This window comes from Rhinolophus sinicus, chromosome 2 (assembly GCF_057876585.1).
Source record: "Rhinolophus sinicus isolate RSI-liver-muscle chromosome 2, RSI-T2T, whole genome shotgun sequence".
Lineage (NCBI taxonomy): Eukaryota > Metazoa > Chordata > Mammalia > Chiroptera > Rhinolophidae > Rhinolophus > Rhinolophus sinicus.
In genome coordinates this window covers 121,828,236-121,854,835 of record NC_142502.1, presented here as the reverse complement: position 1 = coordinate 121,854,835, position 26,600 = coordinate 121,828,236, and the positions used below count along the sequence as shown (strand labels likewise).

The 26,600-nt window shown below is 38.0% G+C and overlaps 1 protein-coding gene across 1 annotated transcript in view; it reads left to right on the top strand.

The window, feature by feature from the left end:
* The first annotated feature begins 4,250 nt into the window (after positions 1–4,250).
* Positions 4,251–26,600, top strand: part of IL33R (interleukin 33 receptor) — a 66,033-nt gene continuing 43,683 nt past the window's right edge. Inside the window, exon 1 of the mRNA XM_074332458.2 lies at positions 4,251–4,385. The gene's annotated coding sequence lies outside the window, so the exon portion shown is untranslated. The remainder of the gene's footprint in view (positions 4,386–26,600) is intronic.

Sequence of the window (26,600 nt, the reverse complement as noted above, 5' to 3'; positions counted from 1 at the left end):
ATCCAAGTTCATGAAACTCATAGATTCCTGCAACCCAATTTTATCCCCAAAAGATTTTCTCCATGACACGTTATAATAAAACTGTCTAAAATCACAGACAAAGAGAGAATTTTTAAAGCAGGAAGAGAAAAAATTCCTCACAAGAATGTTAATGGATTTCACAGCAGAAACTTTGCAGGCCAGCAGAGAGCAAGATGATATATTCAAATTGCTGAAGGAAAAAACTATGCCAACAAAGAATATTATAACTGGCAAAGATGTCTTTCAGAAATGAAGGATAGACTTTCCTAGACAAACAAAAGCTGAGGGAGTTTATCACCATTAAACCTACCTTACAAGAAACGTGAAAGGAATTTTTCAAACTGAAATGAAAGATTCTAATTAGTAATATGAAAACAAATGAAAATATAAAACATACTGTTAAAGGAAAGTATGTAGTCAAGTTCATAATATTCTAATATAGTAGTGTGTTACTTAACCCTATAAAGGTGAAAAGATAAAAGTATTAAAAAGAGCTATAGCTATAATAATTTGTTAGTGGATACACAATATAAACATGTAAATGTGACATAAAAATATGAAATATATTTGAGTTTTTGTATGTAATCAAATTTAATTTGTTATAGCTTAAAATAGGCTGTTATGTCTATAAGAGGTTTTTTGTAAGCCTCATGGTAAAAACAAAGCAAAAACCTACAGTAGATACACAAAATATGAAGAAAGGAATCAAAGCATACCACTGTGGAAAATCATAGGTTCTCAAACAAAGATACCAAAATAGGAAGAAAGGAACAAAGAATATATAAAACAGCTAGGAAACAAAGAGTAAGTCCTTACCTATCACTAATTAATTTAAATGTAAATGGATTGAATTATTCAATCCAAATCCATAGTGGCTGAATGGTTAAAACACAAGGCCCAACTATATGCTGCCTACAAGAAACTCATTTTAGTTTTAAGGACACAAAATGAATGAATAGAAAAACATATTTCACTCAAATGGAAAGCAAAGAGAGCATAAGTAGCTATACTTATATCAGACAAAATAGAATTTAAGTCAAAACAGTAATGAGGCAAAAAAGGTCATTACATAATGGTGAAGGGATCAATTCTTCAAGAGGATATGACAATTATAAATATATATGCACCCAACATTGGTGTACTTAAGTATATTAAGCAAACATTAACAGATCTGAAGGGAGAAATAGACAATTCAATAATAGTAGGGGACTTCAATACCCCACTTTCAACACTGTATAAATCATCCAGACAAAAGTTTAAGAAAACACTGGACTTGAACTCTACTTTGGATCAAATGGACCTGACATACATATACAGAACATTTCATCCAACAGCAGTGGAACACATATTCTTCTCAAGTGCATGCAGAACATTCTCCAAGGTAGTTCATATAGTAGGTCACAAAACAAGTCTTAGCAATTTTAAGATGACTGAAATTATATCAAGGATAGTTTCCAACCACAATGGTATGAAACTAGAAATCAATAACAGGAGGAAAATTCATAAATACATGGAAATTAAACAACACACTCCTGAACAACCAGTAGATCAAAACAGAAATCTACAAAGAAATTTTAAAAATCTTGAAACAAGTAAGAACGTAAACATACATACCAAAAATTAAAGGATGCCAGCAAAAACAGTTCTAAGAAGTAAGTTCATAGCTATAAACACCTATGTTAAGAAAAAAAATATATACTTCAAATAAACAACCTAACTTTACATCTCAAGAAACTAGAAAAAAAGAGAACAAATAAGTCCAAAGTTAGCAGAAGAAAGGAAATAACAAATATTAGAGCAGAGATAAGTGAAATCAAGGTCAGAAAAACAATAAAGATCAGTTGGACGAAGAGCTAGTTTTTGAAAAGATAAACAAAATTGACAAACCTTTAGCTAGATTAAGAAAAAAAGAAAGAAGACTCAAATAAATAAAATCAGAAATGAAGGAGGAGACATTACAACTGATAACACAGAAATACAAAGGATAACAAGAGACTACTAGTATGAACAATTACACACCAAGAAATTGGATAACCTAGAATAAATGGATGAATTTCTAGGCATATACAACCTACCGAGACTGAATCATGAAAAAATAGAAAATCTGAACAGACCAAGAACAAGTAAGAACAATAAATCAGTAATCAAAAAACCTCCCAACAAAGAAGGCCCAGGACCAGATGGTTTAGTGGTCTTGGCAAGGAGTTTTTGGATATCATATCAACAACACAAGTAACAAAAGCAAAACAAACAAACAAACAAACAAAAAAACCCGGTGCGACTACATCAAACTAAAAAGCTCTGCACAGCAAAAGAAGCAATTGAAAAAATGAAAAGGCAACCTATGGAATGGGGGGAAATATTTGCAAACTGCATATCTGATAAGGGGTTAATGTCATATATATATATGTGTGTGTGTGTATAGACATACATATATACATATATACATACATATATATAATAAGCTCCTATAACTTCATAGATAATAATAATAACAACAACAATAATTTTAAAATGGGCAGAGGACCTGAAGAGAGATTTTTCTAAAGAAGACATACAAATGGCCAACAGGTACATGAAAAAAATGCTGCATATCACTAGCCATCAGGAAAGTACAAATGAAAACCACAATGAGACATCATCTCACGCCTGTTAGAGTGTCTATCATCAAAGATATTAGCTCATATTATTGTTTCTAACCAGGACAGTACACTCTTCTTTAAGTCTTGTCTTTCAAGAAAAGTAATTGACGAATGTCTCCATCTTTAGTAAACGGCAGATTTTCTTTTTAATAGCATGTTTACTTTTCTGTATGTCTATTTTGGGTACCTACTATGACAACTTGGGTTTGATATAATCCTCATGTAACATTTTGGGAAATTTGTTGAAAGTTTGCAAAGGGAAAGTATTCCAATGAAGCCAATGGTCAGTGAGCCAAACAAAGAGGTCACTATATCCTTTCAGTGATACAGTGTTTTTCCAAAGTCACCATGCTCCACTGGCAATAGCAATTGAGTTAATTCTTGTACAATTAGAGAATGCACGTTTGTATCATTAACCTGGACTGTAAGTCTTCAAACATTTTTGTGGAATGTTTTTATAACCAAATTTGGGTCTGTCATATCACTGTGCATTTGCATCCATCATGCATTCATAGTGAGTTTGCAAATATGATAGTCAGCAGAAGCACCTTTCCCAGAATCATCTAACTGTGGTACCCAGATCCTCATCTCAGCTGTTTTGCTCATGAACAAGATCAACTGCTGAAAAGTGTTGGGAGCCGCTGAGAGAGTTCCTGGATTTCAAAGGGTATTTTTTCTCAAGGTGGTCCCTCTTTTGACAGACTCTACATTTTCATTTTTATATCACTGAATGCATGGGCAAGACACTAGGTAACTTGTCACAAACTGAGGTGGTATCGGTGGGTCTTGATTTATAGATTAAAATATTCTGGATCAGATATTCCTTTTAAGAACTCTGTAACAAACAGTTCTCTAAAAGGTAACTGTGGCTGTATAAATACTACTAATAAGTTAGCAGGAGCAAAAGGGCATGGTTGAACTGTATCACCTTCTAATATAATTAGCAAAATCATATCTCATAGAATTTTTGGAATTTGTATAGACTATCCCAACAGTTTCATTGGGATTAAAATAGAGGCCTACTTATATATGCAGTCCAATGCTTTTACCAAGGATTGCACTTGACCTGCAACTTGGGCAGTTAGCCCTGTCGCCTAACAGAGCAAATAGCACTGGTTGATTAGGGAACTCTTGCGCCAAGTCTGGACTGAGTTTCAGAGTCCTTCTCAGCATATTACTCTAGGCTACCACTGCCAAAGGATCAGACTTGACATGTTGGCATCTATTAGTCATTCTTAATTTTTTTTGGTCTTCCTCTTTCTACTAATAGCAGCCAAAAACATTACAGTATAATATGTTAAGATGATGACTTTGAGGAAATACTATCAGGGAACCTGATGTGTGACTGTTAGAGCCGTACACATGTGACATTGGACCTGGGTTATTGCTCTGCAGGTGGGGATTAATGGAAATCCACAAGAATGCAGGAGACTGCCCTAGATGTGTGTGTGTATGAGAGACCAGAGGGTGAGGATGAGTTCAGGGAGCAGGGAGGTGGCAGGAAGTAGATGATTACATCAGAATTTGAGATAAGGAACTAGAAACAGGAAAGGAAAAAGACACAGAAAGATTATAGGAATGATTTAACTTTGGATGTGGTAAATTGTTTACTTCAGCAAGAAACTCATCTGCACTGGCCTTCAAAAAAGCCATAAAGAAAAGCTTGGACAGAGGAAGAAACATCTGAGGTGGAGATGTGTCTAGCAGATCTGAAATCACAAGGTAAGTGCAACCACAAGCGGGGACAGCAAGGCTGTGAAAAGGAGAGCTTGGATGGAGAAAGCAGGGGCTCTGTGTCAGGACAGATGACCACAGGTAGATGGTAGGTAGAGGAAGACAGCAAAAGAAACACAGAAAGGAGTTTTCTGTGCAGTATATTGTTGCTGAGAAACATTGAATGTAAACACAGAGTTACTGTCTTTAGTAAAGAGAGATTATAGAGGCAGGCTGACTAAAAGTGTCCATTGCGGCATCATCAGCAGAAGAGAGAAAATCTGACAGATTGCTCACTGGATTTTGAGGTCATTGGTGACTGTGAATGAAGGCCTTTGGTCTCTTTCTACCTTGCTTTCAGACACACTTCTTTCCATTTTCCACTGCGCTCCCACAATTCTGTGGAAACAAATGTCATGACAGGCAATTATTACCTCCCTGCAGTACTAGATCCTCAAACACCTTCTCACCTCGCCTCTCAGCATTGGACACTGTTGACTCCTCTCTTTTTGGAGATTTTAAAGAGCAAGTCATCTTGATTTTCTGTTAACTCTTTGACTGCTCTTTCAGGTACCTTAAGCCTCCTTTCCTTTCCATGGCTGTTAAATGTTTAAGGTTTCCAAAGCTTTATGCCCATCCCCCTTTTCTTCTCACAGTGTAGTCTCTCTCGGACCCCATCTACATCTATGGTTTAAATGACCCCTTAAATAATAACAACTCCCAAGTTTATATATCCAGACTCAGTTTCTCTTTTGAGTCTGGAGAGTCAGCTGCCTACTTGAGTTTCACTCAAATGTCTCAAAGTCTCTCCCAACTCCACATTTCCAAAACCAAATTCAAATTATCTTCCCCACAACACAAAACAAATAAACCCTGATCTTCTTCTGTTCTATAGCTTCATACATGACATTCTGTTACATAATCTGGAAACTTCTCCTTTTCCCTCAGATCAATTCTGTCACCCCGTCAGAATTGGGTGGGTGATTTTACCTCTTAACTATCTTTTCTCCACCTCTACTATCACAACCTTAGTTCAAGCTATACGCAGCCATCACCATCTCTATTGAGATAACCTTGTTATCGACTTTTCTGTTTTCAATGTGCCCTTGTGTTCTTTGACATGTCTCCCATGGAGAAGTGAGGTATGTGTTCCAGCCCCTTCAATCTGGTTGCATTTGGAACTACACTGCCCGATTGAGCATTATTAAAGCAGCACTGTGTGACTTTGCAGCTGGGTCATAAAAGGCAATGTAGCTTTACCTTGCTTCTGGAACTCTCATGCTGGAGCCCTGAGATGCTGACATCACCACGCAGTCATGAAACCAAGGGACATGCAGAGGCCACCTATGGGCATTTTTGGTTGGCAGTTCTTGTCTTTGTGTTTCCTCCGCCAGTGCCCAGAAAGTGAGTGAGCAAGCCTTTTAGATGATTCCATCCTCTGGCTGTCAATGTACCCCAGTTTTTGAGTCTTCCCAGCGGAGGCCCCAGACACTGTAGAGAAGCAGCAAGCCGTGTCCTTTCTCCCTCTGTCTTCCACCCCTTTCTACTTCTTCACCTTCCATCCCCCAAAAGCATTAAATCAGTCAGCATGATAAAAATGTTGCTCTAAGTTCATTAATTTGGGACAATTTGTTATGCAGCAATAGTAACTGTAACACTGACATATCCCATTTGTCTCTGCACATGACTTTTTTCTTTTCTTTTTTTTAGCTTAAAACAACATAAATTTATAATCTTACAGACGTGTGGTTGGGAAGTCCAAAATGGGTCTCACAGACTAAAATCAAGATGTTGGCAGGGCTGTGTTCCTTCTGGAGGGTCTAGGGAAGAATTTATTGACATACTTCTTTTACATACAGGCCACCCACTTTCCATGGTTTGTGGCCACTTACTCTGTCTTGAAAGCCAGCAATAGTAGACTGAATTCTTTTTATGCTGCCATCTCTCTGGTTCTCTGCTGCCTTCCTCTTTCCCTCTTAAGAACTCTTGTGATTACATTGGTCCCACCTGGATAAGCCGTGGTCCTCTCCCTATTTTAAAGTCAGCTGTTTAGCAACCTTAATTCCATCTGCAATCCTAATTCCTCTTTGTCATGCAATGTAACATATTCACAGGTTCTGGTGATTAGGACACTGGATTATAACTCACAAAGAATTTACTAGGCTTTTATTTTAAGCCTATAATGGTGGTGGCATACTATCTACGTCATAGGGTTATATAATTGTTGTGCGGGGCGACTTGCGGGGTCTCAGCTCCCGCTCCCCACATAAGAACGCAGGATATGGTGAGGCCAAAAAGGAACACCCACGGAGCCATAGGTAGGGGAGTCACACCACTATGGTCTTACTGAAGGCTGGATTCACATGACGTGCGACCTGCTGTCCGCTTTTCTGCCAACTGACCGATAATTCTCCTCGACTCGCCAACGCAGCTGTGGCAGTTATATTAGTGGCCAATGGCTCAAGGATTACAGCTGATGGCCAACTAGCCACAGCTGACGGCCATTACCTGAGCCAACACCTTTCCATGTGAGGCCGAGAGCCTGGAAACTGCTCTCTGGGGCTCTGTCCCCACAATAATGAAATTTTCAAGTATAAAGAGCTTCTTAGGACAATACTTGACATATAGGAAGCTTTCAAAACTGTTAGCTAATATGAAAATTTTAGTCATCTCCTGTTAGTACTTAAATTTTTTGACAAAGAAATTGAGCAAAAGTCCTTTCTTATATTAACTACGATATGTACATTTCTAATTCATCCTTAACACGGCAGCACCAGAGTAGACTCCCAAACTAAAACTCTTCAGTTACGTCCCACTGCTCTTAAGCCAAAGAACAACATTTTTAATATTATTTGGAGGACAGGACAAGGAATCTCCACTGTCATGTCGCACACAACCTTTGCTTTCTATTGGCCAGCCGTAGTACCCTTCTTTCCTTTCTCTGTATTTTCTGTGTTCCTCCTGCTGTGGTACTTTACACAGTTCCTTTACCCGCAATGCTTTTTTCTCCTCTCTTCAACTTATTAAAGGCAATTCATCCTGCAAGTCACAGATCAATTATGCTTCCTTATGGAACAAGTGAGATGTTCCTTCCATTTCTATTTAATATTATATTATTCTAGCCAGTGTAATAACACAGTGTAATATTGGGGGAAGGGGAAGAAGTACCATTATCTCTTTTTTTCCCAAAGAAATGAGTGTGTATGCAAAAAAAAAGTACCCAAAGGAAGGGAGAGGAGGCCACTGAAATGGTCCAGGTTACGGCTGATGAGTGCCTGCATAGGATGTTGGCAGTGGAAAGTGAGAGAAGGCCATCTGAGGACATCAGATGTCTGTGTTGTTGGCATCAGTAAGGTTTGTCACCTGCTTGGACATGGGAGCAAGGGACAGGATTCCTGTGTGTGGAATCAGGGTTCCACGGGGCCAATAATAAAAACAAAGACCTTCTACCTTTAGAGGTAGGAAGCGGGAGTGAAAGCTGGGGAGAGAAGTCAGTGAGGGTGCAGGAGAGATAGAAGAAAGTAGCAACTTGACTTGGTGCTCTCGTCTGATGGTTCAAAGCATGGGTGCTGTTGTCATATTAATGAGGGTTTGCATCTCTGTGTGCCCTCAGCCATCTCCCCAAGCCTCAGTTATATCATCTCCCCAAGCCTCAGTTACCTCACTTATAAAATGGGAAAATAATAGCTCCTTCCCTGGGTTGTCATGAAGATTAGAGTCAAATAGTCTGTACCTGTTCAAATGTGACAGTACCTGCCACATCATGGCAACGCGGAAACAACATCTTCTGTTACTGTTCTCAGAGTCCAGGGTGCCTGGAAAAGGCATGGAAAGGGAGGTCCAAAGGACGACGTGTAAAGGTGGATTAAGGAGGGTTGATACTGAGAAGAGCCCACAGGCTTTTGTGTTTAGCATGTTACAATCTTCACTGAGAACAATTTTGAGAGAATGGCATGCAGGGTAACTGGATTTCAGGGTTAAGCAGTAAGTGGGTCATAACAAGGTGGAAACAATGAATATAGGGACTGCTTTCTTTGGTGAAGTTGAGAAAGCAAGTGATGGGGTGCAGAATATGCTACCTAAAATATGCCTCTTTGGCATGTGGGTTATTTTGATCTGAAGGCACTCAAGACCCAGAAGAATCAAGAAAAGCTTTTAACTCCCCCTTAACTGCCTAAAGTGAATTAGAAAGGGGGCCTGTACCAGGAAGAGAGCTATCACCAGAGGTAACTCTTTATATCTGAAAGATTAATCTGCACGCCAGGGCAAACATTTGTTTACCAAACACTTGCTCCTCTTACCTCCCTGTGAATTGTCCTCCCTTTTGAAGCCCCAGACCTTGATCCCTTTCCTTATCTCTGGATGGTACATAAACCTCAATTGCCTGCCTACCTTTGAGTCTCCTGTCTTTGTGGAGAACCCATGTGTATGAAATTAAATTTGTTTTCTCCTGTTAATCTTTTTATTACTGGGGGTGGGTGGGCTCTTAGCTGGTCCTCAGCTAAGAACCTAGAAGGGTAGAGGGAAAATGTTTTTTTCCTCCTGTACACAGCCTAGTGCACATATCAGGGAGTGGTGAGTCTGAGGAACATTCTTCTTTGTTCTAGCTTTTTTCCTTGGAGTAGGGAAGACTGCGATAGGCCTTAGACGGAGAGGAGCAGTCTAATAAAGGAAAGAGCAAGTGACAGGTGACATAAGATTTTGAAGAGATGAGAACAGGATGGACTGAGAGAAATTTTTCTTCTCTAACACCAGCAGGGAAGAAGAAGAAAAAAATGGATGAGGATAAAGAGATCTTCAGTTGAGGAAAAGTTCAGGGGAATACATAATAGTAAAAGAGGAGACAAGCTGGTCTGTAGAGACTGGTGAAAGTGTGGTGCATACTGGCGGCATGTTAGAGAAGTGTAGTGTAGTCACGTGAGAGACTCTGACGAGGAAACCAGTAGAGGGGAATGAAAGAATGAGAAGCACAGTGAGGGCTGGTTAGGAAGGAAGGAGAGGTGACAAATGGCCCGTGTGAACAGGAATGCACTGAGGAAGGGAATGGCTAAGTCAGGACAAAGCAGCTTTAGGAAGAGTGGATAAGACAGGTACCAGGCTAGAAGGAAGTGGTCAGCAGAGAGATTTCCACAATACAGTTTTAATTCCAAGGACGATCATTTCCAGATTGGTTCCGACTATGCCTCTGCCTAAGTGTGTCTGAGGCAGGGTGGAGATGGGCATTGTTCAAAGTGTGGGAACTGACAGATGGAAATTAAATGCCACAAAGATGGAAGCAAGAGAAGTGGATCGGCCAGCACAGGGCCTCCACACTCACCCTTATCTCAGAGGGACGGAGGCAGGAAACACCTTATGAGCGGAGGGCCAATCATTAACAAAAAAGCAATTCTGAAACCAATTCCTGAAACCAACTCTACGCCCGACCTGCAGGGAGTACGTCCTTGAAGGCCCATAGAGAGCAAAGGGAAACCTTGGCTCCAGAGTCAGGGAAAGGGGCCTCCATTCGCTGGTGATTAGCTTTGCTCGGGGAGAACTCTCTGGAGGGTCTAGGGCACCAAGTTGCTGTGCGAGCTGACACTTGCCAGAAGTAGAAGTCTCTTGTGTCTATAGTACCCATGGATCCAAGACTTCACGGAACCGCCACTCCAGTGGGAGAAAATGACTGCACTTCCCAGTCAGGCAGCATGGTAGAAAGGCTGAGGAGTTTTGAACAGAGGAAGTTTAGCCTCAGTGCTTTCTTACAAATTAACATGCAGTTTGAATGTCTGAAGCCTCCTAGGGGCATGATTTTCATTTGTATCTGACAGGATTGTTCTCACCCTAGAAATACAAGTATAAGACAGGCTTGAGGCAAGGTTGTGGAGTACTAGTTTGCCAGGGATCTTTTTACAGGCAAATTAACCTAGGTAACGCTGGTTAATTTGATCTGGGAATCACCCACTGAGAACTACTTCTCTAGGAACCCATTTCAGATAAAACCCCTCTCACCTATATGTGAGGCAGGAAAAGAAATCCAAACTGATTCATACTAAAATGTGAGTGACTAATAGGAAATAATTCTGTTCAGCCTCCCATATTTAGCTACATTTCAGCAGGAACACACACTTAAAGTTATGACATTTTAGTGGGGGCGATGGGGTGTCTTCCCAGGTCCACCCAAATCACATCACATGGCAGAGGAATAAAAAGCAACGTCCTTTGTGGATTTAGAACTCTCCTAAATCACACCCAGGCCAGATAATAGATCAATGAGATAAGCCACAGCTTATGACTGTAGAACTCTGTCATTTTATAAAGTGCTCTCCCAATAGGATCTCACTCCACCCCTCCAACTATCCTGTAAGTAACATTGCTATTGTTACTTCCCATATTTAGGTTCAGAAAGCCTGCTTTGCTCAAGAAAGTGGCAGAGCTAGGACCGAAACACATGTCCTCTCATTTTAGCACTGAATCTTCCTGGTGCTTCATAGCTGCCCATGACTTTATAGCTTAACTTGTTAAGCCTTCTTCAGACTTGTCCTCCATCAGCATGGCCTATGGGCCACCACTTCTAACTTTCCTGCTTAACGGAGATATTTCCAGTGTTTGTAACTATTCAGTTAAATTTGTAGCAGATATCTGGTTTCATGTGTGTTTCTATTAGGAAACATATATCTTGAGTTGGAGCAGTAACAGCAGTTTTCATCATCTGCTGAATAGAGAAGTATAATTTGAACTTGAACAAACAAAGCCAAGCAATGCAGTTGGTTTTGGTGTGGGAGTGGAGAGAAGGGATACTAAAGACATCAGGAGGGAAGAAAGGAGAAAAATATGCACAAAGGAAAGAATGTGGGAAGAGGAGAAACAGAAAGGAAGTGAGTCAAGAGTAATTCATTTCAGGAAAGAGGGTTGGGGTGAGGCCATGTCACCCACCAGATGTCTGGTGGAGAATTTCCAAGCTGGGTGGCTGTGAACAGATGAACTTCTTCTTAGGACAAGTAGGTACATGGGGAGTGTGATATGCAACTGTCATGTGCTGCACATTTCCAGCTTTGATACCATCAGAAAGATGCACTTCTTGTTAATAGAGCTTTCAAATCCCTCTTTTTTGGAACCCTTGGGGAACATATTGTCAAAGCAGATTCTGGTGATCTGAACAGAAAGAGTATCTACTCAGAAATACAGTGCAGGTACTTTCCCCAGGATCAACAATAAAAGATTCTGCGATGGGAGGGGTAGCAGTTGCTTTAAAGGAACAGGGGTCATTGCTGAGCTGTCAGGGCAGGCAGAGCAGACCCACTGGTACATACTGGTGACTTAGGCTTATCTCCATGTGATGGCAATTGGGGCGGAAAGCCAAACCCTATGTATGTCCTTTACTGCTCTGTTAGATTTTTAAAAAGTGTCTTTGAGGGCAGTTTTATGGGCAGAAAAAAACTATTCATGCATTTATTTTGGTTTTAAAGCTAATATTCAATTTATCAAAGTTAGAAATTCAAAAGTTTCGTTTATTATGAATGAAAGTTCAGCTGAAAAACCCTTTAAGTCATTTATAAACCTAGCACATTTTAATAAACTTTATCATTAGATTATCCCATTTGCAAATTTAGCAAACTAAATAAATATCTTCATGTATTTTTAAACTGCATTTATAAATTTAATATATTTTATTTTCCTGCTAAAATACTTGAACTAAAATCTTCCCTCCAAATGAATTAGTTCTTATATATTTAAATTCCTTTAGACGTTCCAATGCTACACATAAATGTAAATGCTATCTATCAACTTAGTAAGGAGTCCACTTAAAATTGCAAGTCTAAATCAATTATACCTTTTAAAATAAAGTTATAGGACTGTCATTCCAATAGGTCAATTTTTTAGTCATTATAAGTACATAATTTCAAATATTCAGATTCTTTACAGACACAGAAAATTAGACTATGGTCTTGATTCTTGTTATGTAAATGTGTATCTATCTTCCTGCCCAGGTCTAAATACCATTGAGTTCAACGTGAGTCCTTCATTGTTACCACCTCAAAGTGTGTGTGTGTGTGTGTGTGTGTGTGTGTGTGTGTGTGTGTGTGTGTGTTTTATACTAAAGAGTCAGCTGCGACTCCTGGTGACCCTGTGAATGAGTGACGTCCACAGTGTCCTGACCCCAACAGCCCTGCTCAGCTCCTGGAGACTCAGCCTTTGGCTTCCTTTATGGAGTCCATCCGTCTCATATCAGGTCTTCCTCTTGTCCTGCTGCCTTCTGTTTTTCTCAGCATTCTTGTCTTTTCCAGAGAACCCTGTGTTCTCATAATGTGCCTGAAGTAGGACAGCTTCAATTTAAAACTCTTAATGGATATTAAAACATGACCCGGTTACTTAAGGATATGCCTCATGGATTTGCTTTGATGTTTGGTAAAAAAAAATTCCAACGTTATTCTACTGACAAATTGTTTGTATAGAAATATGCAAAATAAATTTTATGTACTTCTCATTTCATCATGTGTGTTTAAACATTTAACAAATCCATTTAAATTCTGCATGATGTACTGAGTTCGAGAAGCCCTAACTGCTACATAAAGATACTTAGTCTGGTCATATAGATATTCACATGTTAGAGTCAAGATGCCCAAAGCAAGCGAAATGAGGAAAGCAGCCTCTCTTGCACAGTGATGTTCAGTGTGTTACAAACCAAGGAAGCATTCAGGCTTTTGTGGTGAGTATTAAATGAGATTATCTGTAAAGTCATCTAGCAGAGATTCTGGTAAATACCAGGTGTTGAGAAAACTAGTTGGAAAGGAATAGACTGACGGACACATCGGAGATTTTTAATTCCCTGTTATGATCATCTGGTTTATCTCTGTCCTCAGCTTTACTTTTTTTTTTTTTTTTAATTAAAGCTTATTGGGGTGACAGTGGTTAGTAAAGTTACATAGCTTTCAGGTGTACAATTCTGTGATGTATCATCTATATGTAACATTATGTGTTCACCACCCAGAGTCAGTTCTCCTTCCATCACCATATATTTGATCCCTTTTATCCTTATCTACCATCCCCTTCCCCCCTTACCCTCTGGTAACCACTAAGCTATTGTCTGTGCCTATGAGTTTTTGTTTCTTCCTTTGTTTTTCTTGTTCCTTTGTTGCTTTCATTTTTATATACCACATATCAGTGAAATCATATGGTTCTCTACTTTGTCTGATTTATTTCGCTTAGCATAATAATCTCAAGATCCATCCATGTTGTTATAAATGGCACTATTTCATCTTTTCATATGGCAGAATAATATTCTATAGTGTGTATATACCACATCTTCTTTATCCAATCATCTATCAAACTTAGTATTTCTAAGCTTTGGTTGTTTCCATGTCTTGGCCACCGTAAACAAAGCTGCAATGAACATTGGAGCACACGTGTCTTTATGGATAAATGTTTTCAGATTTTTTGGGTAGATACCCAGGAGAGGGATTGCTGGGTCATATGGCAATTCTATTCGTAATTTTTTGGGGAACCTCCACACTGCCTTCCATAACGGCTGCACCAGTCTGCATTCCCACCAACAGTCCCATGCACAGTCACCATGCCTGACTGTGGAAGAGACTATGAACATTCCCTAGGCAAGTTCTGTTTTAAAGTTGTTAGTCATGCCCAACATTGTTTAGTCACTCTGTGTACACGATGTGTTTTGCATTAGTCAGTGTAGAAAAAAGAGACCAAAAATAGAGTGGCTCAAACAAGACACACATTTATGTCTCTCTCACGTAACAATGCATGGGTAACCAGGGTCTCTGGCGGTGATAAACGGCTCTGCTTCATGAAGTCAATCTGAATCCTGGATTCCTTCTAGCTCATTGTTTCCTGTGGTGTGGTCCTCATCCTCACGGTTGGAACTGGTTCACCACTGGTGTCACAATCATGGCCCATCTAGAGGATGTTTCTGCCAAACTTGATATAGAAACTAGATGCTTGTCATACGGTTATCCAAGAAACTTGGTATTTCTTACATAGATAATATAACACCTCTCTATAGAAATACTAAGTTTAAAATTTTATTCTGCTGCTGTTTAAATACCAGGATAAAGGCATAGCTTGTGAAGCAGGAATTATCCTATATTTAGGCAAGGGGTGCTATCCATGTGCTGTGTGATTGGAGAGGACACCGAGAAGTGATTTCTTCCTTAAAATAAACCCCTCTAGATGAATTTTCATCATGAAGTATGGTTCAAATCTACAAATTTTTCTTATTGCTCCTGTGGAGGAAGTACATATAATTACTACCTTACCTAGTATAATCTATGTCAAAATGTCTAGTATATAGACATTTGGGAATAATGTCTTTATGTTTGGAAAGGAAATCAACAGTTATTAAGGGTCTACTATTGCCAGACAGCGTGCTAGCTTTTTCCACATTATTATCTTATTTAGATCATCTAACAACTTGGTACTAGCCCTTTGTTACAGATGAGACATCTGTGACTTATATGACAATTTAGGTGACTTCCTCTAGGTTAGATGGTTAGAAGGTTCTTGGGTGCAGCAGTGGTCCTAGGGAACAAAGGGAGAGCATGAGATATGAGTTAAGTACTTTGAGTGAAGAGTTCTGGCTCAGTAGCACTGTGGGTCTGTCCTTGAATTTATTACAAATTAACTGTTGACTTGGACAGTCTATAGCATCGCTGGTCTTCGTTGCCAAATAAGGGACTTGGGTGTATATATTCTTTAGATTATATATTGTTCAGAATTTCTATTCGGTTTTCTCTACATTGATTTCTACTGAGTATTTTGAGCCAACGCTAGCTGATAAAATCCCTTTTACCAAGAAGGTTATCTGATGACCCTTTAGCTGAGTTTCTAAAACTGCAACATTGTCTTTTTTTGGCAGGCTTTTTGAAACAGTGTTTAAAATCTCTTATTTCATTATCACAGTTGGTCTTTTAATGCCAAGTATAAAACCAGTGACCTTTGAAAAACTCCGAAGCTCTCTTAGCTTATGTCGCTGGGCTGCTGGGGGCCTTGGTGAAGGAAAGAAGCTTTCTCTCTGATTTGATCCTCCAATCCACTGTGGGTCCTGGAAAATTAACTCCTTTATTCGGGAGTTGAACATGAAGTTTTTCTGATCTTGACCAATTTGGTAAATAAAAAATACAGTAATTTTTTAAAATGCCTTTTTCAAGTGATGGCTCAAAACATTTATATGCACTTATGGATCATTTGCATTTTTCTTTTGTAAATTGTCAGGTTTGTAGATTTTTTTACAAAATCATTTTTCTTACTGACTCGTTAGGCCTCTTAAGGATATTAAAGACCGACACATACAATGAACCTTTTATTTTTCTTCCAGTTTTCATTTGCCTTTTACTTTGTTTAAGGATTTATTTATTTATTTAGATCGTAGACGAGAAATGGTAAAAGCTTTCATCCCAGAGGTTTTGGTGACATAAAAATTTAAAAATTTTATGTGGTGATAGGTACATATTTTCCTTGATGCTTTCTTATGCATTTTATCATGGTTATCGTGTCTTCATGAAGACGGGAATTGTTTGTTATTTCATCTTATTCTTTTGCCAGGTGACTTGGAATACAGAATATGCATAATAAATGTTTCTTGGGTAAATAAATAAAAGGTGTATGACAAATAATTATCTTCTTTGCATATTTTCTCAACGGTCATCTTAGCACTGATTGAATAAATAAGATCCATGGTCTTCCATGGTCTTGGCCAAAGTGGGCTTGGACAACCTGGAATAGAGGTGATTGACCACTGGCAATCAGGTTTAAATTACACTAGGAAACTGAAAAACAGAGATTGTGAAATGCTTATAAATGATTACAGAAGGTTACAGAAGGGTTTTCCACAATGAGGGACATTATATCTCACATGCCGTTACTGAGGCATACATTATGCCATAATTCATTTCCTTGAGTCTTTAAAATAAGGGGATTCTTTGCCTGAATTAGGTTAGATGTCATTTTACCTGGAATTAGAAGTGTTGAATTACCACTTACATTTATCTGAAACATGTCCTTCTGTGCACCATGCAAATCTTGGAGCTAAAATTCAGAACCTGGCCAAGGTCTTTACAAATTGTGTGTGTGTGTGTGTGTGTGTGTGTGTGTGTGTGTGTGTGCAGGAAAGAGGAATGCTCCTGATGTAAATAAGGGTACCTGAAGGTTATCTTTTGCTTTAGGGTATCACCTTTGCACTTTTGTGATATCCTTGCCCTAGGGCTATAGCCTTGACTTTTGAGCAGCACAAATTTGGTTTTTTTTATATATTCTAGAGTCTGCCCTTTGCAGTAATAGCAGTTTATTTTCCCAGACTGGAGTGTTCATCAACATGATCGTGTAGACATAATATAAAAAATATAAATGTTAACAAATTAAAGTAAAAAAATGTATTTATTACAACATATGTTCACAAATAACATATTTCATTATAGGGAAGTAGGAAATTCAGAAGGGCAAAAAAATGAAACAAAAATCATTCTCAGTACTACTCATGCAGATAACCATTGCTGATATTCTGGAGTTGTTTCCTAGAACTTTGTGTGCATGTGTATGTGTGTGTGTGTGTGTGTGTGTGTGTGTGTGTGTGTGCATATACATACTTGTGGGGGTGTGTGTTGATGATTATAAATTGAGATCATAACTTATATTCCATTTGAAACCTGTTTGTTTTTTTACAGGTTTATTGAGGTATTGACATATAATAAATTGCATATATTTAAATTGTACAATGTGATAAGTTTTGACAAGGTACAAACCTGTCAAACCATCATCTCAATCAAAATAACGGACATATTCATTAACCCCCAATGTTTCCATATATCCCTTTGAATTCCCTCCTTCTTGCTTCTCCAGGTATCCACTGATATTTTCTCAGTCATAATAAATTAGTGTTCATTTTCTAGAATTTGATATAAATGGAATCATACAGCATGTACTCTCTTCTCTGTGTCCTTTCATCCAGCATAATTATTTTCAAATTCATTCATGTTGTTGCATATATCATTATGCCATTCCTTTTTATTATTCATAGTATTTCCTATTATTTTTTAAATATCTGTAGAAACTAATGGTGTCATCTCTCTTGTTCCTAATATTTGTTTTTGTGTCTTCTTTCTTTTGTGTCTTTTTTCCCCAGTGTAGTTAGAGATTTATCAACTTTGTTCATCTTCTCAACAAACCAGATTTTGCTTTTACTGATTTTTCTCTATTGTTTTTCTGTGTTTTCTACATTGATTTATATTATTTCCTTTCTTCTGCTTACTTTGAGTTTCCTTTGCTTTTCTTTTTCTAGTTTCTTAAGTTGGTAGCTAAGAATATTGATTTGTGGCCTTTACTGTTTTCTAATAGAGGCATTATTAAGTGTTGTAAATGTTCCTCTAAGACTACTTTAGCGGCATCTCCCAAATTCTGATATGTTGTGTTTTTACTTCCATTCAGTTCATAATACTTTTTAATTTCTCACTTGATTTCTTCTTTGACCTATGGGTTATTTAGAAGTGTGCTATTTAGTTTCTAAATTATTGAGGGTTTTCTAGATATCTTTCTGTAGTCAATTTCTGATTTAATTCCATACTTTCTTTGTATGCCTTCAACAATTTTAAATGTATTGAGTCTTGTTTAAGGGACTGGAATATGGTCTGTCATAGTAAATGATCCAAGTTCATTGAGAAGAATTCTGCTGCTATGGAGAGTTCTGTAAATATCAGCTGGATTAAATTGATTGGCAATGATTTTCAAGTTTTCTATGTCCTTACTGATATTCTGTCTATTTGTTCTATCAATTATTGGAATGAGGATATTGAAATCTATGACTAATTCAAGATTTCTCTATTTTTCCTTGAACTTTTATCAATTTTTCTTTCATGTATTTTGAAGCTTCATTGTCAGAAGTATAAACATCTAAGGTTGTTATATGTTCTTGATAAATTGACTCCTTTATCATTATGAAATGATCTCCTTTATTCCTGGTAATATTTTTTTGCTCTAAAATCTACTTTGTCTGATACTAATGTGTTTCATTTTGTATAGTCTTGATACCCACACGATGCATTTTTCATCTGAAATATTTTAGTTTTACCTAGGACTTCTCTTTGGGTCTTTTTCATATCTACTATGTCTCTGCTTAGCACATTAGATATTTTATGTAGCTTTCTGAACATAAGGAATCTGAATATAATAGCTGTTTTAATGTTTTTTTCTATTAATTCTATCATCTATGTCAATTCTGGGTTAGTTTTAATTGATCGACTTTTATTTTTATTAAGAGTACTGTTTTCCACCTCCTTTGCATGCTCGATAATTTTTTTTATTAGTTTCAGGTGTAGACATTTATACCCCTCACAAAGTGATAACCCCCTTCCCCAATCTACTACCCCTCTGACATCGTATATAACTGTAACAATTCCATTGACTCTATTCCCTATGCTGTACTCCACATTCTGTGAATATATATATATATATAAAATTATAGTTGACATTCCACAGGGATATGAAAGACAGTTTGGGGAATATAATCAATAATGTTGTAAAATATGTTTGATAATTTTTGATTGAATGCCAGACAATGTGAATTTTAACTTCCTAGGTGTGGCGTATTTTTGTATTCCTTTAACTGTCCTTCAGCTTGTTTTGGATGAGTATTAAGTTGTACTGAAGCAGCTTGATCATTTTGATTCTTCCTTTTGAGTTTTCTTAGGTGTAACCAGAGTTGCATTTAGTCTGGGGTTAATTTACTACTGAAACAAAATCTTTCTAAGTAGCCTATTTGATGACTCATGAATTATATCATTTTCCATTCTGGATAGAAGGAATAGGTATTATTCCTGGCCCCACGTGAGCGGTGGTTATTATCCCGCTCTAATCTTTTCTGGGCATTTCTTTCCTTGGCTTCAGATAATTTCCTTACAGGCATGAGCTGATCTGTACTCGGTTGAGTGTTTGAACAGACTTCTGCAGATCTCTTTATGCAGTGCTCTCCTTGTTGGTTCTCTGCTCTCTGAACTCTGGTTACCTTGGCCTTCACAGAATCCCAGCTCTGACTTCTCAACTGACAGTGACATTTGGGCTCCATTTCTTTCTCCAGTGCCACACCCTAGAAACTCTCCAGGCAGAGAGCTGGGGAAATTGAGGGCTTGTATCATTTGCTTCCTATCTTTGAGTTCATTTTTCATTGTCTGCTGTCCATATCTTGAGAGATGTTGGTTCATATATTTTGTTCAGTTTTCAGTTATTTTAGGCAAGCAGTAAATCTGGTCCCTGTTACTTCATCTTGGCTGAAAGTGGAAATCACATACCCTGCTCTTTTAAATACTTAAAATGTGTCAAAAACCTTTCCTATTCCTTTAAATATTATTATTCTACATAATTTTTGGTGACTGTGGAGTACTTAATTAGTTTAAAGTACCATAGATTATTTAATCAATTGTTTAATCTGCATTTAGTTTTTTCTCTATTATCCATAAAATTGTTAATGAGAAGATCAATATTTTTGAACATCCATGATTTCCTTAACTATATTAACTGAAGAGCAATTACCAAGTTAAGGGTATTTTGATTCAAATTTCCAAATTGCCCTTTACACTTTTTGCCAGTATTGGATATTATAATTTTGTAAAGCTTGTTTTTACAAATTTGAAAGTAAAAATGATAATGTTATTGATTCTAATTTGTATTTATTGATTAATTTTGATGCATAATATTTTTGATTAGCTTATCGAAAATTTCTATACCTTCTCTTTCGAATTGCCTGTTCATACCATTTGCTTATTTTAAAAACTTAGGTTATTTTTTCTGTTATTGATTTATAAATTAAATTTTTATAAAAGTATATATATAAACAATGAATATAAGATATATATACTATATAGATATAGATATGTACTATATTTCAAATAATTCTTCAGACTATTGCTTACTGTTTACAGTATACTCAGATGTAATGAAATTGATTTGATCTTTGCTATTATAGTTTCTACCTTTATTGTTGTGCTTAAAAAAACCAATATTACTCTCACCTCATAACCAAACAAATGTTTTATTCTATTTGTTTATAGCTTTAATTTGTTTTTTTCCCCTTCTTCCACCTCACCGCCCTCCTCCAGCCCCCCCCCACCCACCCCCGGACTCCAGTTCAAGCATTGTTTCTAGTCTGGTTGTGTAGGACACAGCTCCCTGGCTCATGCTGGTATTATGAGCCTTGCACTCCCCTGGCTGAGGCAGTCAGTCGCCGGTCATCGGTCATCGGTGGGCTGCTCACAGCGGCTCACTGGCAGCTCTCGCTGGCTGCCGGCCGCTCACAATGGCTGCTGGCCACTCATGGCAGCACATGGCAACCCACTGCAGCCCATGACAACCTCCAGCTGCTCCCTGAAGCCCAGCTCCAGTTAGCTGTAGAGGGCACAGCTCACTAGCCTATGTGGGAATCGAACCGGCGAACTCGACATTAGGAGCACAGCACTCCAACCACCTGAGCCACTGGGCCGGCCCTTTAATGTTTTTTTTTAACTTTTAATCCTCTAATCCATTTGAAATTTAATTTTTTTGTCAATTGAACTTTATTTTTCAATTGCTTTAATATATGTTGTAATGCCTATATTAAAATTTTTATAATACTTAAACACATTTAAAATGGTCTTAACACCATTTATTTGAAACCTATTCTTTCCCCCAGATTTGATATGCTGGGTTTTTTTATCATCTTGTGATAAATTCTTATGAATGTTTAGATCAGTTTCTAGATTTCCTATTCTGTTTCATCAAGCAGTCTGTCTCCTCTTATGACTGTTTCATATTGTTTTAATTACTGAAACTTTATTAGGCAACAGTTGATCCAAGAGAGCATATTTAGAAGGATAAATCACCCATTCTCCTAATCTCTTACTGTTTTTCACATTTCCCCCAAGTATTTCTGGAAAGTAAGAAGCATGACAGATATTGAGTAATAGTACAGGCTTCATTTTCATAGTACAGGAGTCACTTCTCAGCTCCCCAATGACCAGCAGGGTGACTCAGCAAATTTATTCACTACTCCATGACCCAGTTTCCTTATCTGGAAATTGGGGATAATAATAGTCCCTACCTAAAAGTTTGTTACAATGATGATGATTATTATGATGGGTGGAACCAATGACTAACACACATGAGCACTCAATAAAAACTTAGTTTTAAATATATGGTGATGGAAGGAGAACTGACTCTGGGTGGTGAACACACAATGGGATTTATAGATGATGTAATACAGAATTGTACACCTGAAATCTGTATAATTTTACTAACAATTGTCACCCCAATAAATTTTTTAAAAAGTTAGTTTTGCTATTTTTATTTTATTCTTCAATTTAATTTTAGAATTATTTTGTTAAAGTCCAAAAGAAAAATCATTAGGATTTTTATTATTGAGTCTTCTCTTCTATTAGGTTGGTGCAAAAGTAATTGCAGTTTAAAAGGTTAAAACTAATTACAAAAACTGAATTACTATTGCACCAACCTAATAGAAACATAACAGGACTCTCCAATTACTTGTTTTCTTATATTTCTCTTTTATATCTTCTTATTGTTTGTGTATAATGTATATAATCTTACACATATTTATATATCTTGCACAATTATATTCACATGTACACTCTTAGAAATAATGCTGAGAGGAAATATGTAGCCATGTTTAAAATCATTATCTCTAAGTATGAGAGGTAATACTCAGACATACTCAAAATTTCTTTACTGAATGTTACTTATATTCAGAAATACATGATTTAAAAATGACTCTGGTGCCCTAACATTCTGCTGCTTTGTACTTCAGACCTGAGGGCAGCACGTGTTAGATATTATGCACTACATATTACACAAGTATATCAGCAAATAGTTTTTTGTTTTTTTTTAATGTATTCTCAATTAGGGAAGTTGATTTCAGGAGAATTGGACAGAATCTTAAAGAAAAACACTTTCAAGTGGATGACTAAAGGGACTTCCTAAAAATGCAAGTTGTGGTCTCTGTGAAATCACCTTTTTTTCCCTCCACAATCGTCATTCCTTCCTAAGTCTCCATTTCTTTGAAATACTTCGAAATATCAGGAATTGATCTCAGAAGATAACCTGTCATAAATATTTACAGGACTGGAGAATTTCAACAAATGAAGTTCGTGTTTAAATTCTTACTAGCCCCAGGTGAAAGCATCTAGATTTTTAGGTTTCAGAAGACCTAGGGCCATGGACGAAAAAGTTGACATTTATTTAAATAGGAGGAAAAAAGGAGAACACTACCTACAGGTTGGCCTTCCTCTTAAGCTTTTACAATGTTAGAAGGTGAGGGGGTGTTATTGACACACCAGAGAATAAAAGCCAACGCACTGGGGAAGTAATTTTCCTCATACACTCTCACCATGTTAAAGCTAAAGCGTTTGTTTCAGATTTCAGGGAGCAAAGTCCACAATAAGAGGAAGGCAACACATCACCACAAGAACATTTCTGATCAAGGTGAAGACTTTCTAACCAAAGTCATGCACCGCTGGCCCAAGGCCAAGCCCCAGCTCTCATCCACTGCACTAGCTAATTCATGCCTTTCCTATTGCAACTTCTGCTGCCTGCTTGCTGTGCTCCTGGCAGCCACATGTGGATCACCTCATGGTCCATAGAGACCGTTCCCATGAGGCCTCTCAGAAGCCATTGTTGACCGGTGCTGACATGCAGTATATACCCTGGAGTTTGAGGCCGCATGATAAAGTGTTGCTTTCTATGACCAAAGGAAGTTGTTTCCTTCTGATACAGGGCAAAGATCTGTTGAATATATCAAAAGAGCACATAGAGAGAAGACAATTTATCTGGTTAGATGAGGGAAGGAGTGTTTTACTTCGGAGTAATCTCTAAGACAGGAAGTTTCCTTTGATAACAGAAATTCAAGAGAAACAGCAGAAGCAGCTTCTTGACAACACAGATAGCAAAAGGCCTATTCAGTAGGTGTGGAAGTTGAATTTTTGACTGCTCCATAAGGGAAATACGATGCAGAAAAAATCCATGAGGTCAAGTTGTTTCACACTAGCAAGGACCCCTGACTTCTACCTCTGTGTTGATAGATTCACAAGGAAAGTAGTTATAGACATAGTATTATCAATTATTTATTTATTTATTTGTTTATTTATTTATTTATTTATTTATTTATTGGTGTATAACAAACTACTCTAAAATATAGTTTAAATTAAAAAATAAATAAAATATAGTTTCAATAAGTGTTTGTTATCTCACCCATTTTCTGAGGGTCAGGAATCTAAGTGCATTAGCTGGGTTTTTCCACTTCTGGGTCTTTCATGAAGTTGTGGTCAAGCTGTTGCCCAGAGGGAACTGAGAGGTTTGCCTGCAGGGCTGCTCATGTGGCTTTGGGCAGGAGGCTTTGGAACCTCCCCACGCAGAACACTCCATGGCAGTGGCCGCTTAGAGTGAGAGAGGCCGAGATGCCAGCCGCAGGCCTTTTGGGTTCTAATCTTGGAAGCGGCTTATTTTATATTTCTTTGGCTAACTAGACCTACTTGGTAGAGTTGGGTAGAAGACCATACAAAAGTGTGATTGATAGGAGGCAGAGATCATTGGAGGCCATCTTGGATTCTGGCTGCCACACCTACTAAAGGTTATTTTTACGGGAGCCTCACAATTTCCAGCTAATTCTTTTGTTTAAACTACTCAAATCTTGTTCCTACTTGAACCTTGTTAAAATGTGGAGAGATCTAAGTATTTTATAGAAAGCATCGACTAAACATTTTCCATTATTTTCTTTTGGAGAGGGAGGGGACGTGTGCGTGTGTTTGTGTGTGTGTGTGTGTGTGTGTGTGTGTGTGTGAGAGAGAGAGAGAGAGAGAAAGAGAGTGAGAGAGAGAGAGAGAGAGAATATAAAAATCAAAATTTTCAGATCAAAAAACTTTTTTCTTCCAGTTGAACATATAACTTCAACATAACTCTTCTTCCTCAACTCCCAAATCAAACACCTCTGCTAAATCTGAGCAAAACAAGGATTTTTTAAAACTTTGAAATATAGGAGCAAAAAGGAAGGGAGAGAACACTAGCTTTCATGCTTGGTTTTAATTTTTGATTTCTCAAAGACAGAGAGAAATATATGAATCCAAAGTCTTAGACCTATATAGATTATACTGGGATAAGTAGGAGCCAATTATTAAGGCTAACTGCTTCAGTAAAATCAAGAACAGCCAAGTAACCAACTGAAAATAGAAACTTTTTTTTTTTTTTTTTTTTTTTTTACCTATTACGGAATCATAAAAGATCTGAATGAACTCACTGTCATGCGACTATAAAATAAAACTGAGATATTTCTTGTTAAATATGATGAGAGGAAGAGGGACCCAGGGTGAACGGTGAGGTAGAGACATACAAAGCTAGTCTTATAATGAAGTGAAGTTTCTGGCTATGTATTAGATTTGATTAGAATTTTCTGGGTTAATACACTTATCCTACAGTTTTCTTTATTTTTCAGATGTGGAGATTCTTTTATAAGCCATCAAGACATTTATATGTATAAGATTTTTTAAAGTTTGGGTTTTTTGTTTGTTTGTTTTTTAAAGAAACTCTTACTCCTTGAGAAAGTAAAGCAGCAAGTCTTACTAGCGAACAAATTCCATGGGTTGTAACAACCAGGTAAGAGGTAAGAAAGTGCGAGAAGTGGGGAAGGGTGCACATGGGGAGGTGAAGGTGAACCAAAAGCAGATGTGACAGAAAAAAGGAATTTGCAACTTGTAGCCTCAGCTTCTTTCTAAAATGGGTGCAGTCTTTCTAGCTGCCTAGCATCTTGGTGGATTTGGGGTGTGCCCATATGGGGACAGACACTGAAGAGAAGTGAAAGGCTCCTGGGCACCTCTGGAAGGGGCGGGGTAGTGATGAGCAGGAATGAGAGGGGAGGACGGAGATCTTCCACGTAATGTACAAATGTTTAGATAGGTGTAGCACATTTTAGAACTGTTTGGATTTCTTGTACAAAATGGAGGGGCTGAGTTCTGGACTGATGCTGAGCGGGACAGAGATGGGACTCCTGGGCACAGAAGCCTGAGACAGGAGGGACCTTGACATAATGAGCCCCAGGAATTAGTATACATCATAGGGAGGGTTCTGGGTTGTCATATGGTTGTGGAATTGGTACTGAGACTGAATTAATTATTCCTAGTTCTCCAAGGTACAATGAAGACCAGCTAACCTTGGTTTTGGAAATTCAGTGAGATGTTTGACATTATCAAAGCTCATTTTGGTTTGGGTGCAGAGATAAGATATCCTCTCCATGTCGACAAAACCCACATGGCAAACACACAAACAAGCACCTGCACACACACACACACACACACACACACACACACACACACGCACACACCCCACAAACGTCTTCTCTTCCAGCAGCATCAATTTGTTGTTCCCATTTCAGATGAACAAGTTTGGCCAATTTTCATCTTTTCTTTCATGTCATTGAATGTCACAGATGATGTTCTGTTTCCATAAAGAATTGTCTTCTGTTGGTTCTGGGGCACTTGGTTTAGGAAAGTCACCTCCACGGGTGACAGCCTGAGGGCAAATCATACTTGGGGGGCACTGTCAAAGGCCTTCAGGCCCAGGCAGAGATCCTCAAAGGGGCTGGGCTGTTGTCACTCCTTGGCTCACCCAGTCTGTCCATCCCAGTTGGGTGCGTCAGCAGGAGTCTCTGAATTCCATTATGCAGAGCCCTTACGGATACAGAGATTATTAAAGAGGAACTTCCTGAAGCGACCCATGGCTGCTGAGGACACTCTGTTTTCCTTCTAATGTTACCTTCTTTATTAGCAAACCTGGTGGACCCTGACAGATGTTGGCCTCCCTGAACTTCACCAAATGTCTTGAACCATTGACAGAAACATTGGAAATGCCATTTATCATTTTAATGACTACCAAACACATAAGTGTCAATGCTGAGAGACTTTTTTTTTTTTTTTTTAAATTAAATTTATTGGGGTGACAATTGTTAGTAAAATTACATAGATTTCAGGTGTACAATTCTGTATTACATCATCTATAAATCCCATTGTATGTTCATCACCCAGAGTCAGTTCTTCCATCACCATATATTCGATCCCCCTTACCCTCACCTCCCCCCCACCCCCCTTACCCTCTGGCAACCACTAAACTATTGTCTGTGTCTATGAGTTTCTGTTTCTCATTTGTTTGTCTTCTTCTTTTGTTGTTTTTGGTTTATATACCACATATCAGTGAAATCACATGGTTCTCTGC